This window comes from Phocoena sinus, chromosome 12 (assembly GCF_008692025.1).
Source record: "Phocoena sinus isolate mPhoSin1 chromosome 12, mPhoSin1.pri, whole genome shotgun sequence".
In the NCBI taxonomy this organism is placed as follows: domain Eukaryota; kingdom Metazoa; phylum Chordata; class Mammalia; order Artiodactyla; family Phocoenidae; genus Phocoena; species Phocoena sinus.
In genome coordinates, this window is record NC_045774.1 from 61,187,974 (window position 1) to 61,203,645 (window position 15,672).

Below are 15,672 nucleotides of genomic sequence, written 5' to 3' on the forward strand. Positions count from 1 at the left end.
AATAACACAAGGCTTAACAATGTGGGGTTGGGCGGGGGCGTGTGGAGGCAGAGGTAGCATGATTTAGGGAAAAAATTATTGAATACAATTACAGTTTAGGTATTGTTTGTTTGCAAGTGGTTTGTTAACATCACTGAGGCCCTTCCGAGTGGCTTCTGAGGTGAAAGGACGTGGCTGGCTGGGTCAGTTACTTGCATTCTTCTGAACCAGAGGCTATAGGCAGAGTAGCCAGAGAGGTAGGTGCTGCGTGTATGTGTGTGTGTTAAGGAATGGGAGGTGTGGGGAATAGACCATCTATGGACTTTACCTGATTATTATTATACCAATTATACCAATCCATGGTTATAATGATTAGTTCAGAGACGGGCATAGAATCTAAGCAAGTCCAATGAGACTCATTCCTTGGCCTGCTTTCTTGTTAATGGGACCATTTGCTAAGGAGGTAGGACAAGGGGGAAAACCTGGGGCTGTAGGTCTAGGCCCTGATTAGAGAAAATAAAGCCAGTGTAATGAAAGCACAACCACGATTTGAAGAGAAACAGAGTCCTAACACTCTTTGAACACCTGGAGAAAAGCAAGGATTTTTATTTTTTTTACCTTTTTTTTTTAAAAGCAACATTTTATTAATTTATTTATTTTCATATCTTTATTGGAATATAATTGCTTTACAATGTTGTGTTAGTTTCTGTTGTACAACAAAGTGAATCAGCTATAAGTATACATATATCCCCATATCCCCTCCCTCTTGAGCCTCCCTTCCATCCTCCCTATCCCACCCCTCTAGAAAATCAAGGATTTTAAAAAGCATTGTTTTTTTCTGCCAGTTCTACTGGGATTTATAAGCATATGAGTCAATACATTTCAACCTCATTTGCTGTAGGCTTTCAAAAGTCAGTTTGAGTAGGGTACCTATTACATCCAACTATCCTGACTATACAGGAGTTTATCATAAAACCAGTATAGCTTCACTCTTGCTCACTGCTAACCTCCTCTCTCATCTTGTCCTTTGGTTAAACAGGGCCATGTCTCCTGCTTTATAGAGCCCAACATTCGTTTCCTCTCCACCTGGTAAGAAAGGTTTCTCCAACCTTCTGCGCATGGTCTTCCAGATGTCTTCCTCCACAAGTTAACATGTGCTTGTTTCACAACAGCAAGTGGCAGGAGAGGAAAAAAATGAGGTCCAGTCTTAGGCAAGTGATGTGACTGCCTTTGTGTCTATTACAAAATACCTCTCCCTCAGAGTCCCCACCCGCCCAGCAGCCCCATTCTTTGGAGCCCAGGCTGGATTTTAATCTTCAATTGCCTGTCCACCTCCACCTCAGCCAGAGGACGCTGGACAGGGTACAAATGACACAAAGACTGTGCTGAGGTCCCACAGTACTAAGAAGAAGCAAGAGCTGGAGTCAAGAGGTAGAAAAACAAGCCCACACCCACACTCACTGTTACTGTGGTCACTTCCTAGGGTGTTGATAGCTGCTGATGCTGTGTCTCTGGGCATCGCCACACTGGGCATATCCCGCTGTGCAGTGATCACAAATGTTGATGATAGCTGGAAAAATAGTATCACTTGTCACTTGAAAGCAGTATTTCCCAGTATCATTTAGATCTTAAGGTTGATATCTTTTCTTAAGGGCCTTCCTGAATTCAGTTTGGTGATCTTTACAGCCAGTCTTTGCTGATGCAAGTCAATAGTTCAAGACGTCCAGTTGGAGGCCACCTGGCCATTGGCCATTGGAAGAGAACAGAGCACATGGTAAAGCAGGGCATTTGGTAAGTCTCCCCTGACACACCAGTGACACCTTCAGGGGTCAGTCTAGGGACCCCAGCTGGTCTTTAGTTTTTTCGGTCTCCTGCACTGCTGGTGGTGGTGGTGGACTCTCAACACTGTGTTGGAGACAGGAAGAAAAAGCAGGAAACATGGGAGGAAACGCAATTCCACTGGGCAGTCTCCAGCGGCGCGTACGGGCTTCGGGGGCGTAGGTGTGGGCGGTGCCTCTGTGGAGGCGGGAAGACAAGCCCCTAAGGGGGATGGGGCGATTAGGAGAAGGGGCGAAGTTCCAACACCGTCGTGGGCACAAGCCAACGGCGAGGGTGGCCCGCCGGTGCCGGGTCCCAGCACTTGCCCTGTTTTGGCCCAGGCGGAGGGCTGGGGCAGCCCGGGTTCTGGCCCCTGGAATCTCTCCGAGTCTGCAGGCTCCCTATTTTCTTGCTTCCTCCCCCCTCGCCGCCCGTCCTAAAACGCGGCGCCTTTAAGAGGCAGCTCGGTTACCCTGGGGGCGGGAACCCCTCGGCAGATCGCGAGGCGGCGGCGCTCGGCCGCGATGCTCCTCACTTTCTGCTCCAGCTGCCGTCGCCGCCGCCGCCGCCTGGATCGCCACCGCCATCCCCGCCTCCTCTTCCTCCTCCTCCTCCTCTGCCTCGAAGCGTCGTTTTCTGCAGCAGAGGAGAGAAGTGCTATGTCAGGAAAGTTCCGGGAGGGACTGGCTGGGGCCATGCTCCCCGGGCTCTCCCGCAGGCGCCCGCGCGCAGCCCTTTGTATGAGGTGAGACTTGGGGTCCCTGGCCCCAGGGACAGGTAGCCGCCCGCGGGGAGCGCTTTGATTCGTCGCGGTGGGAAGGGTGTGCGGTTGGGCGGAGTGTGCGGTGGGGACGAGGCTGGTGAGACCGAAGTTGTGCCGGAGAAGCTCCGGGTTTTCGGGAAGGTTTTTGCAGCTGGACTAGAGGGATTTCGGCAGCCAGCGCCACACGGTGGGGCCCGGCCGGGACTCGGTGTCCCCAGGTCCCGCCTCGCCTCACCTCCCGACGCCCCCTGCCCCGTCCCATGCCCGCCCGAGCGGTGAGGCCTTCGAAGAATCCGCTCCGCTGCTGGCCGGACCCCGGTGCCGGGTTTCTCTCTGCCGGGCTCTCCCGTCGAGATGCTAAGCGCTGGGAGTGAGAGGCAGGGGATGGAATCCTCCTGAACTTTTACACTGTGGGCTCCTCACTCTTCAGGGGTGAAATTCACCTCGTTTGCCAAAGTCCGAGGGCTCCTTCGAGCTCCACCAGTTCTGAGAGGTTGCCTTTTACTTGTGGGTGAGCTTTCCGCGCTGTGGCTCTTTCAGCCTTGGTCGGTTTTCAGCGTTGCACTGATTTTCGTCCGCCCTCCTCCTCCCCTTTTGGGAAACATTTTTTTTTTTTTTTTAAGAAAAAAAATATCTTTGAGGATTCGGGTGCTAAAACAAACCAACCAACCACCACTACAACAAAACCCAACAATGCATTTTTGTGAAATTTACCCCCCGGGGCTGACCTAAGTATTCCAAGTGATCGTTTAGTCCCCATGAAATATTTAGTGTTGGTCTTAACACTTAATGAAAGGCAAAGATCACTGTAGTAGGATGTAGGGTTTTTTTTTTTCCTTCTTTCAGTGAGGTGAGATGAGGTTTCAGTCATGTTTTTTAAAAATTTCAATCATGTTTTTAAAAGATTTTTCTCTTTGTTTATTGGTTTTCATTATAGCTTAGATTAAGAAGGCTCCCATTGATTTTAGGAGTAATATTTCTAGAATCATAAATAAAACCTGATGTTTCTTGCATAATCCGACATTGCTTCAGACAGTTTTACTCCTGGATGAGGTATGTAGTAGGTGTAATTATTTGATGAAACCTAATATATAAGTACATTTATTGCCCAAGTGGCTAAGTTTTCTTTTTTCATATATCCTGTGGGTGAAGGAAGCCCATTTTCTCACACCCCCAGGTCTCTACCACAAATGTCTGTTCTTGTTTCTGTCTTCGTCACTCACATCGTATACATCTGATGACAGGGACAAATCAGAGGTGCTGATGGCAAGTCCCTATATTTTGTGAAGTGTTGCATAGCCAGAATCGTAGTGATGTAATTGATTATAATCGTCCAGATTATTTTGAAAAATAAAAATAGAATGTGGGAGGTTGTTTAAAGAAAAGAGTGTCATGAAGTATTTAAATTCTCAAATGTATGCTTTACATATAATTTGTGTGTAGAAAGATATATTACCAAAATAGACGGGGAATACTGTAAGAGACAACTTACGTGCAGTGGGGAAGTTTTGAAAGAAAATCATTCCAGAATAAACATTAATATAATAACATTTTGTTTGGGATATAGGTTTTCATCTCTGAGCATGGTTTTGTCACTCTGTTGTCAAATATACCAGAATTGAAACTTTAAAAAAAGCACTCTCCATCTCAAGCATTTTCTGAAAATTTGTAGCAAATTGAGTATTTTTGGAAAAAAATTTGCCTAGAAAAAGTCGCATACTTAAAGCCCTAACTGCAGTTACTATTTTATCTTAAGTTTGCTGGAGTCTGGGCCAGAAAGTACCGCATTCAGTAAGAATTTGGGGTTCTAATGTGGATGTGACTTATTTCCTAGAACTGTGTGGATTAATATGAGTACCTTGAGATTTGGTATGTGACTTATTTGATTGAGATGATTGTTTTGTGAATAATCCTTTTTGAAACTAAAGATATATATTCATATGTATATCACATATACATATCACAAATATATATCACAAAATCCATATCTATTTATAGATAGGGGTATACATATATTTATGTATCTCTATATATCTATAGAAGGGAAAACTGTTCAGGGACTCAATAATACTCCTTCACTAAGAAGAGCATGTCTGAAAGATCAAAAGCTAAAAACATTTCTTGCTACGGCTTGTCATTTCTTCAGCAATTTCATCACTATCAGTTAAGTTAAAAAAAATACTGTATTTTCAAGCATGTTCTTGTTCTCACACAAGGCTTGGACCAGGGAGCCATATGCCAGTGATCCTAACCGCATATTTTTTAAATGAACTGAATTATCACACCAATGGATGATTGAATCAGGCATTTCTTAAGCTTCAGCAATTTAACTCCAGTAGAAGAATCCCTGGTAAAATTTAGCTTGTTAATATAGTGTTTTCTTCTTTTAACACTTCAATAATTACCTTCAGGGCATTCCCCATAGGTCTGGGTCTTAGAGAGTAGACATCAAAGGCATGGGAGGCAAACCTTGGGTAAGTTTTGGTACTCCAATTTGTGAAATGATGTCTTGAGTATTTGATTTGAGAGAGATACTCATTTATACTTGGGAAAATAATACCTATGATACAGTGCTCCAATCTATAGGCAAAGCTTTGGAATATTTCTTATCATGTTCCACAGCTGAAGCTGCTTCATTTTAGCATATGTATGAAAGTTAGAAATGAAATGATTTTTTAGACTTTTTTTTCATTTGCTAGACATTTACCAGAAATATATTTATATTTGCTACAAATGCCCTTTACTTTATTGCATATGGCAATTTTTTCCTTTTCCTTTTTTTTTTTTTGCTACTATGATGTGTATATTTAGGGTGAGTTCTTAGTGTTTACTTGAAACAGACAGTACCATGTTTCACAGAGTTTATGTTGTGTCTCTTCAGCTTAAAAAAATAACATTTGAAATGTTTGACTATGAACATGAGATGACAGACTTTCAGAACTGATGGGATCTTGGTCAATTATAGTTTCAGTTTCCTGGGAATTTTCTATTTAAGGTCAGATGTGGCCCTGATTTGAACTGGATGATGCACAAATAGGTACTTTTGCAACCACAAAACATGGAGAACATTCCAAATAATTTGCAGTGTGGGCATGCTTTAGTGTTTAGTTGGCTTGAGGCAGTGTGCCATGCTTGTAAAAAATGGTTTTTGAAGCTGACAGCAAGCTGTTTCACTCTTTGAGTTTGACACATAGGATGAAGTGCCTTTTTAGCCTCTGTGCCAGTAAATATGGACAGGATTGGAAAAAGTAATTTGTTCACATTTCTGTATGTCAGAAGATTCAGAGAACTCAAGCATGAAACTAGCTTAATATACTGGAAAACTTATTCATATTCATTAAAAATGTAATGAAGAGTTGAGAATGTTGGATTGTAACACAGCTTTCAGGTCATGGGCAAAAGAGTGTATATTTGCAGTTAGTAGGGTAATCTAGTGGTCATCTCTTGAAATTAATAATAACACTATTATTAATAGTATTTCCTTTGAGTGATAATCCTCCCAGGCCCAACTTTGATTAAAAAACATCCCCAGCCAGACACTGTACCAATCACCTAGCAAATATGTTAATTGTTTCTTAAATAATTTTAAGTTGAAACCCTTATGCGTCATTGTAGTCATAAGCTTTATGTACCTTTGGGGTTTTTGACCAAAGTTTCTTGGTTAACTTCTTTTCTATCAATTGATGAAGCCCAATCTATATCACTACAGCGTTTAAAATTATTTTAGGTACATTTTTTTATGTGAAAATTTCTAAGGATTTGCCTTGGGAAGGGAGTGCAGAAGGGACATGATTCTTTATTGTAGCCCTTACCTTCCAAAGGAAGGTACCTTCATCTCTTCCTGTCTTTTTTTTAAACAAAAACAAATGCATAGGTAATTTTAGAGAAAGAACATTTGCAGGCATTTAAAGATGCTTGAAGTTTCAATCAAAATAAGGGTTTCAGCTCAAAGTTACCTAAGAATCAGTGAACGTTTGTGCCAGGTGTTGGTTACAGTTTTTGGTTGAGGGTGTCTGCTGCTGATCCAAGTTGATCCTGGGAAGATACAGATTCAAAGGGAGTTGGAATGGAAAGGGGCTAATTCCAGGCATAGCATCTATTGCCTTCCAGAGGGAAAAATGTTTGCCTAAGTGTGTACTTCTATAAAATCCACTTTTTATCATTGTAGCTTATTTTTTCTGTTTACTCCATGCTATATATGAAGTGTATAGTGTCTTCCTGCTCCATTTTTTTTTTTTTTTTTGCTGTACGCGGGCCTCTCACTGTTGTGGCCTCTCCCGTTGCGGAGCGCAGGCTCAGCGGCCATGGCTCACGGGCCCAGCCGCTCCGCGGCATGTGGGATCTTCCCGGACCAGGGCACGAACCCGTGTCCCCTGCATCGGCAGGCGGACTCTCAACCACTGCGCCACCAGGGAAGCCCCCTGCTCCATTTTTGATTAACCTTGCACTTCTAAAGTTTCACACTGTTCAGCACTAGCAGAAAGTCTGTTCTTTAAGCCTTTGAGCTTGTTCCCAGCAGTACTTTTCAAATGTGTTCCTCTTATTTTGAATTATTGAGTTCTTTAATGATACGTTATGAGTTTTGAATTTAAGATTCCTCCATCTTCCATATTAGGCCTTGGTTAATTTGCTCCTACTTAAAGGTGCAGTGATGTTGGTCACTTCTCATTTTTGTACCTATATTTCATGTACAGTTGCTATTGTGAGGTTTCAAATCTTTATTCATACGCATGGAAAATTTAGAAAATCCAGACAAGTTAAAAAACAAAAAAACAAGAAAAAAAAAGGAAAAGGAGGGCTTCCCTGGTGGCGCAGTGGTTGAGAGACCGCCTGCCGATGCAGGGGACAAGGGTTCATGCCCTGGTCCAGGAGGATCCCACATGCCACGGAGCGGCTGGGCCCGTGAACCATGGCCGCTGAGCCTGCGCGTCCGGAGCCTGTGCTCCACGATGGGAGAGGCCACAACAGTGAGAGGCCTGTGTACCACAACAACAACAACAACAAAAAGAAACAGAAAGTAAGCACGCACACACACACAAACACAAACATAAACATATTTTCTGGGCCAGCTATTCTTTTTTCAGACAGTATGTTCTCCATTGTCTGGAGACCATGTCCTTTCCTCCTTTCTCTAAGTCAGGCTGAGCTTCTCTGTGCCCTAGTACCTGGTGTTTTCCTGTTCTAGCACTTCAGAATGAATTTTTTGTTTAGATGAGTATAATGTCCCTCTTTAATATCTCAAACAACAGGAATCGTATCTTTGTATTTTGGCATGGAATTTAACAGGCATATAAGGATTGAACAGGTACATTTTTTCATGAGATTGTCTGGATGTTCATTGTTTACATGGAGAGGTTTAGAAAATGCTTTTTTTTTTTGCAGTACATGGGCCTCTCAGTGTTGTGGTCTCTCCCGTTGCGGAGCGCGGGCTCAGCGGCCATGGCTCACCGGCCCAGCCGCTCCACGGCATGTGGGATCTTTCCGGACTGGGGCACGAACCCGTGTCCGCTGCATCGGCAGGCGGACTCTCAACCACTGCGCCACCAGGGAAGCCCTAGAAAATGCTTTTGAAACTAATTTTACTACATATTTTTAAGAGAATATTTGTTGTGAAGTACCTTGTACATATAAAGGTGCATAAAACGTATTTGTAAGTTAAAAAAATAGAGTACCTTTGCACCTACTACCAAGGTTAAAAAGTATGATATACCTAGAATCCCTCAGTTTACCCATTCCCCACCTAAAGGCAACCCTTGCTTTATCTCTAAAGCAACATATTCTTTAGTTTTGGTTATTTTTGGACTTTACGTAAAGGGAATTATCATATATGTATTATATACTTTTATGTTTGCTTCATTTGTTCACTGTTATGTTTTTGAAATTCATCAATTTCATAGCTGTAATTTGTTTTTGTTTCTGTTTTATTTTATGAATTCTATAATTTATTCATTTCACTCTTAAGGGGAATTTGTCATTGTAACTAGGTTTTCAAAAGCATAAAGTATAAGCATAAAGTTTTCCGTGATACCCTTTTATCTGTTTAATCACTGCCACATCTCTGATATGTCCCATTTCTTTTTTACTCCTGATCCTGCTGATTTCTGTCTGTCTGTCTCTGTCCATTGCTCTTTCACTCTCTGTCTCTCCTTCAATCTTTTTTTAAATTTAAAAAATTTTTTGGCCACGCCACTGGGCACGTGGGATCTTAGTTCCCTGACCGGAGATCAAACGCTTGGCCCCTGAAGTGGAAGCGTGGAGTCTTAACCACTGGACCACTAGGGAAGTCCCTCTCCTTCTTCAATCTTGAGATATATCTTTTCAAAGAACCAACTTTTGCCTTTGCCGATCATCATTATTACCTGTTTTTTTTTCCTAAATCCTTCATTTTTTGCTATTTTATTTTCTTTCTCCCATGTTTTTAGGTTTATTCTGTCATTATTCTAATTTCTTAAGTTGGATGCTTAGCTCATTAATTGTGAACTTGCTTCATCAGAGGACAAGGAGTTGTCCTTGAATCATCACATTAGCTGCTTATCAGAATTTTTATGTAGTGCTTTTGTTATCATACAGTTCTAAATAATTTGCTATGGTTTCTTTGATTCATAGATCCAAGATCCATCTTGAGAATGGTGTTTTCTAATTGCTAGTTTGTTGTTGCTGTTGCTGATTTCCAGCCTACTTGTAATATGGTCACAGTATGTGGTCTCTATCATACCAGTCTTCTGATGCTCTTTGAGGTTATCTTCATGGGCTAGGGCAAATGTTCTCTTTTTAATAAATGTCCCATGTGTAGCTTGAAAATCATGTATATTCTCCAGTTTCTGGGTGCAGTGTTCAATGTGTATCCAAAAGATGAAAATTTTAATTGTGCTGTTTAAATCTTCTTATTCCTTATAAATGATTTTGTCTGCTTGATTATTCAGTTACTGAGAAATTGTAACAATGGCTTTATCAATTTCATCTCCATAATTCACCTTCTGCTTTGAATATTTTGAGATTTGTTATTAAGTACCTTTACAATTAGATTTTTTAATATTCTTATGGTAAATTAAACCTTTTTTCATATGTAATGACCTAAGTCTCTAATCGTGCTGTTTGACTTAACTTTTTCATTGATATTAATAAAACAATTTAGGGTCCCCTATAGATTTTGATTGGCTTGATATATCTTTCTCTACTCTTTGACTTTCAAGTTGGATTTATGTTCTTATGTTTTTAGATGTGTCTTTTGTAAATAGCATATAGCTGGATCTTTGCTTTTAACTGGAGAGTTTAGTCTTTTTATGTTTAGAATGAAGACTGACATATTTGGGTTTATTATCACATTATGAGGTATTTTCTGTTCTGCTTTATCTCTTTCTACTCTCCTTTGTTGCCTTGTTTTGAATAGGTTGATTCTCTCCCATCCCCTTTTACTGTCCTTTTTATTTTGAGGGTTAGGGCACTGGCTATAAGCTCCATATCTATTCTTTTAGTGGATACCCAGAGAGTTTTACTAGGCATACTCATCTTAATCTAGTTTAATCAGTATCTTTGCCTTCTGCCATAGACTGAATTGTGTTCCTCCAGATTCATATGTTGAAGCCCTATGCCCCAATGTGATTGTATTTGGAGATGAAGCTTATAAGGATGTAATTAAGGTTAAATGAGGTCATATGGGTGAGGCCCTAATCTAATAAGACTGGTGTCCATATAAGAAGAGGAAGAGACACCAGAGATATCTTTCTTCCTTTTACCTATGCACAGAGGAAAGGCCAAGTGAGGACACAGTGAGAAGGTGGCTGCTCTTGATTGCTCATGTTGCCTTTATCATTTTAAGGTTTTGTTATTTTTGACTATGAGCTGCTCACTTTCCCCAGAACTTTATTGGTGGTAATTTTTTCAGACCTAGGTTGAAGGTGAGTTCCTCCAGAGGGGAAATATATTTTGATTCTACTACTAGCTTGGACACTATTGGCTCAGGGACATTTAAATGAAGATTTCTGCTTGAGGGTTTGTTTGTTTTTTTAATCTCAGGACTAGTTTGTGGATATGAATTCCTTGGAGAGATTATTTTCCCTCATCTGTCTAGCACTAGATTCAAGACTTACAGTTTTCTTTGCTGTCTCTTTTGGCATGGAGGAGTTTATTTCTTGTTCACTTTTCACATAGTGAATTAGCCCTTTGAAGTCCTGGTTGCTGTTGGGGTCTTCTAAAAAAGCAGACAGTAATGTGTCAAGCTAAGATTGAAAAATGCTTACTTTTCTTTTTTTCTTTTAACTCCAATTTTGCAATTTATCATTTTCCTCTACTGATACATTTTGAATTTCTGTATAGTATATTGGTATCAGCACTTTCCTAAAGCCTAAACTTCATCTTGTTTATAGTCATTTAATATTTCGTTTTATATTTTGTTCTTTAGGAAGTTAGTGTAGGCATCTTATTTTAAATTATTCGGTTACATCTAGTTATATTGGCAAGCTTGAAAGACACTGCCAGATACATTTATTTTTCTATTGCTTCAGATTTCTGGGTTTTGCCTTTAAATGGTAGTAGGGAAAGTTAAAAAGCCACCTTTGGTCTGCATTGCCCTTATTTATAATCTCCAAAGCAAGTTAAAGATGGCAGACTGCAGGATTCTTCTGGGTAGTTCACTTTTGAAAAGGAGTAATTATTCCATGTTTATTTCAAATGGTTACATCTTGGTAAACATTTAAGAAATGTTTAGTTTTTCTCTTTGTTATACTCAATATTTTTCCTTTAACCCTATGTAGTATAGATATGTGGATGCAGCCTTGGTTGTAATGATCAGTTAAAATGCAAAGAGTTTGAGAACCTCAGCATTTATATTTCTTAGTACTCAGTTACTATGGATTAGCTATAAAGACTTAGATACAGTGGTAAAATGAAGTCAAATACAAAAACAGACTGAAGTAATTAACTTGATTACCTTTGGGTAATTATTTCATTCATCAAGTCATAAAGCTAAGCTTTTAATATTTTCTCTGCTCTTTTTATGGAATAATTTTTCTTTTGCATTCTGAGTTTTAAAATCTTTTTGTCCTACTAATTTTCCTTATCTTGCATAAGGAATCACCAGAATAGAAATGATCTCCGAGGCTCACATAATAGAATTTTATTCTGGTAAGTTCTTTGCTCATATCTAGATTCTAGGTTGGAATAAAGTTTCAGGAAAAGATCCTTCAGGTAATTTTTTTTTTAGTGGATAGCCAGGGAAGACTCCTATGAAAAACCTCATTACATAACATAGCATCCATTTAGTTTGCGGCCCTTGCAGAAAGGGAATTTTCTATTTGTCTAATATAAACTTGAGACTTGGAGTGATCATTTCACTGAATGCTGTCCCTCCCAGAATCTATGTTAAATGCTTATTCTATTCAATTCCAGCATAATAAATATTCTGCATATAAGAAGAATTTTCACATTTGTTTCATCAGCCATTAGACAAACTCTATATTTGGGCCATTCCAGTGCAATGCTTCTTGCCATTATAGAATCTATATTGAGTCCACCCACATGTATACACACTCATGCACCTCTTTCTGGTATCACTTTCATAGGCCGCATCTACTAGGAGAAATCAAATGAGAACCAACATGAATGAAGTATAACAAAACTGGAAGAACTCCCCATAAGTATAAACAGTGATGTGTATACAGTAGTATATAGTGTTCTTTCCGCCTTGAAATTGAAATTCCGACTATTATGTGTACAGTTGACATTGGGTGAGTGAATTCCCTCTAGTTCCTGGGTCTTACCACCCATATGTCAGTTGAATCAGCACTTCGTGAACTTGCAAAGCTTCACTGACACTTTGATTTTTGAGCAGAGGACCAGAGACTAGCAGCAGGCATCTTACTGAATGGCAGCGTCATTGGGGCACTACCAGTGGGGAGCCCAGCAACAAACAAACATCACAGCCTCACCCCAAGTTCCTTCTTCTTTGTGGTTTGTGGTGCATGATGAAGAATTGTTCTTTGGTGTTCAGAATACAGCCATTTTATCAACTTTATTTATTTTTTTTCATTTCTAAAGGTTCAAAATGAATATTCCAGATTTTCTTTAAATATTTTCTTTGCTAAGGCATGATTTTTTGGTGGGGAGGGAGCATGGTAGGTGTTGGGAGGTGATATGCAGTACTTTGAATTTAGAATGGCAATTATGTAACCCTTTTTACTTAGAGCAGTCCTTCCCCATTGTTGGCTACACAGCAAACTTAATTGAATATTAAAATTTGGAAATAATAGAAATGGAAATAAGGTTGTGTTAAAGGAAATAATTATTTTTATTCATGAACTTTGTTTTATGGCAGGATTTAGCAGAGAGTCCTTCAGCAAGTGAGGTTTCAAGAAACAGTTTTTTGAATTTAAAATTATTTGTCAACAATTTGGTTTTAGAAGACTTTTTTAGGACCACATGCATTTAGTAAAACTTTATTTATTCTTGCAGTGAAAACTTCCTGCTTTTAGTCTTCATTTATTTATTTTATTTTACCTCTTATTCCCTATGACCTACTTTCTCTCACCCTTCTCCCATCTAAAAATAAATAAAACAGAATACAAAATAAACTATAACTTCAAAATCAAAATATATAGGCCATGCCTCAGAGATATTGCAGGTTTGGTTCTAGACCGCTGCAGTTAAGTGAATATTACAATAAATTGAGCCACGGAATTTTTGGTTTCCCAGTGCATATAAAAGTTTACACTATACTGTAGTCTATTAAGTGTGCAATAACAGTCTGAAAAAACAATGTACATAACTTAATTAAAAAATACTTTTTGCTAAAAAATGCTAACCATCATCTGAGCCTTCAGCAAGTCATAGTAGTAGCAACAAAGATCACTGATCATAGATCACCATAACAAATATAACATATATAATAAAATATATACTATAATTATATAAAATACAATAATAAAAAGTTTGAAATATTGTGAAAATTACCAAAATGTGACAGAGACATGAAGTGAGCAAATACTGTTGGAAAAATGGTGCCAATAGACTTGCTAGATGCAGAGTTGCCACAAATCTTCAATTTGTAAAAAGTGCAAAATCTGAGAAGCACAATGAAGCAAAGCACAACGAAACAAGGTATGCCTATGCTAGTCTTTAGCCTAGTACTTTTGCGTTTATCTTAGTGGATAATATACTATCATAGAGCGTGACATTTAGAGAATGTTGTAAGAAAATATGGACAAGTAAATGAGGAATTATATTTTCTCTGTTTTCTACTCTTGGGGCATCCTGAGTTTTTCTTCACAGCACAGGCAACAAGGTGTAATGCAGTGGTTACTTTGTGTTTCTATGTCTGTTTGACGTGAGTCAGGGTTCTCCAGAGAAATAGAACCGATAGGAGATATATATGATTTATTATAAGGAATTAGCTCATGTGATGATGGAGGCTGATGAGTCCCACAGTTGGCCACCTGCAAGCTGGCAACCCAAGAAAGCTGATGGTGTTGGTGGGAACTGGAGGGCTGTTGGTATAAGTACCAGTTGAAGGTAGATGATTAAAGTCCCAGCTCAAACAGGCAGACTTCGAATTCCCCCTTCTTGACTTTTTTGATTTATTCAGGCTTTCAATGGATTGGGTGATATCCACTCACTTTGGGGATGGCAGTCTGCTTTCCTCAGTCTACTAATTCAAATGCTAATCTCATCCAGAAACAAAACCACAGACACACCCAGAAATAATGTTTAATCCAGGCACCCTGTGTGCCAGTGAAGTTGACACGTAAAATTAACCATCACAGTGAGTATCCCCACTAGACTTGAGAGTTACCTGAGGTCAGGAGATATACCTGTTTTTTCATTGTATGCCATGCTTAGTCAGAAGCTGGCGTAGAGCAGGTGCTTAATAACTATTTGTTAAAGGAAGAGAATGAGTTTAAATAAGTGTATAAGTTAAGTTGAAAAGTATATATCAAAGATTTAGAACATGAATAGCATGGTGAAAGACTGAGTATCAGGTGAATATCAAGATATGCAAGTGAGGTAATTTTAGTTGGCATATGATGATTCTGTTGACATTTCCTTTGTCTTTATTTGGTGGCCACTTTGAATATTAAAACTAAAGTATTCTTAGATTTTTTTGTTTGTTTGTTTTTTGGTTTTGTGGTACACGGGCCTCTCGCTGTTGTGGCCTCTCCCATTGCGGAGCACAGGCTCCGGACGCGCAGGCTCAGCGGCCATGGCTCACGGGTCCAGCCGCTCCGCAGCATGTGGGATCTTCCCGGACCGGGGCACGAACCCGTGTCCCCTGCATCGGCAGGCGGACTCTCAACCATTGCGCCACCAGGGAAGCCCTACTTCTTAGATTTTTGAACTGCAAGGATTTTAAGTGTGGCCTTTAGATTTTTCAGAATCTTCCCAAGTTAAACATATTACTTTGATCATGGCAGTGAATCAAGGTCAAAACAGAATTGCCATTATTTCTGAGATGATTCAATGCTGCTCTTCAGCAATCCTGTTTTGAAATTGCACACCAAGAGCAGAATGATATTTCATTCTAGGCTGTTTCCCTTGCACTATTTTTTAGCTTCCCACTTATGAAAATGTTTAGTAATTACATATTTTCCCTTATATTGATTATTGGAATTTGCTATGGTAATGAATTTATATTTACAGAGCCAAGGGACCAAGGATTTTAGCATCTTTTTAAAGATATATATAAAATTAAGGTATATATATACATACATAAATATATATATTTTTGACTATTGTATATTCAAATATACACTCAAGAGGTTATTTGAAGTATCTGGTGATGTCATTAAGGTCTTCCAATTCCACATTCTGTAACATTTCTATTCTACCATCAGAGAAGATGTATCTGGTTGATGCCGGTGGGGTGGGGTAGTAAGGTGGTAGGGGTAGGGAATCTTACACACTGTCTTATACCAAGAGATGATGCTTGAATCGTCTCAGACAGTATCATTGCCCAGATATGTAGCAAGAGAGAGGAGACCATGGTGTAGCATATATGTCCCCCATTTGTTTTGGATAGGATGTCCATGAATCTCCAACAACTAGCACACTACCTGGCACATGGTCGATGCCCTAAACATTTTTGTTTGATTGACTTGGTTGCAACTCTCAGGGGCAGTCAC

At 39.6% G+C, this 15,672-nt stretch overlaps 1 protein-coding gene across 1 annotated transcript in view; it reads left to right on the top strand.

Annotated features, from left to right (window-relative positions):
* Positions 1-805: 805 nt before the first annotated feature.
* The window catches only part of GPR63 (G protein-coupled receptor 63), a 57,254-nt gene continuing 42,387 nt past the window's right edge, over positions 806-15,672 (top strand). Inside the window, exon 1 of the mRNA XM_032651733.1 lies at positions 806-2,542. The gene's annotated coding sequence lies outside the window, so the exon portion shown is untranslated. The remainder of the gene's footprint in view (positions 2,543-15,672) is intronic.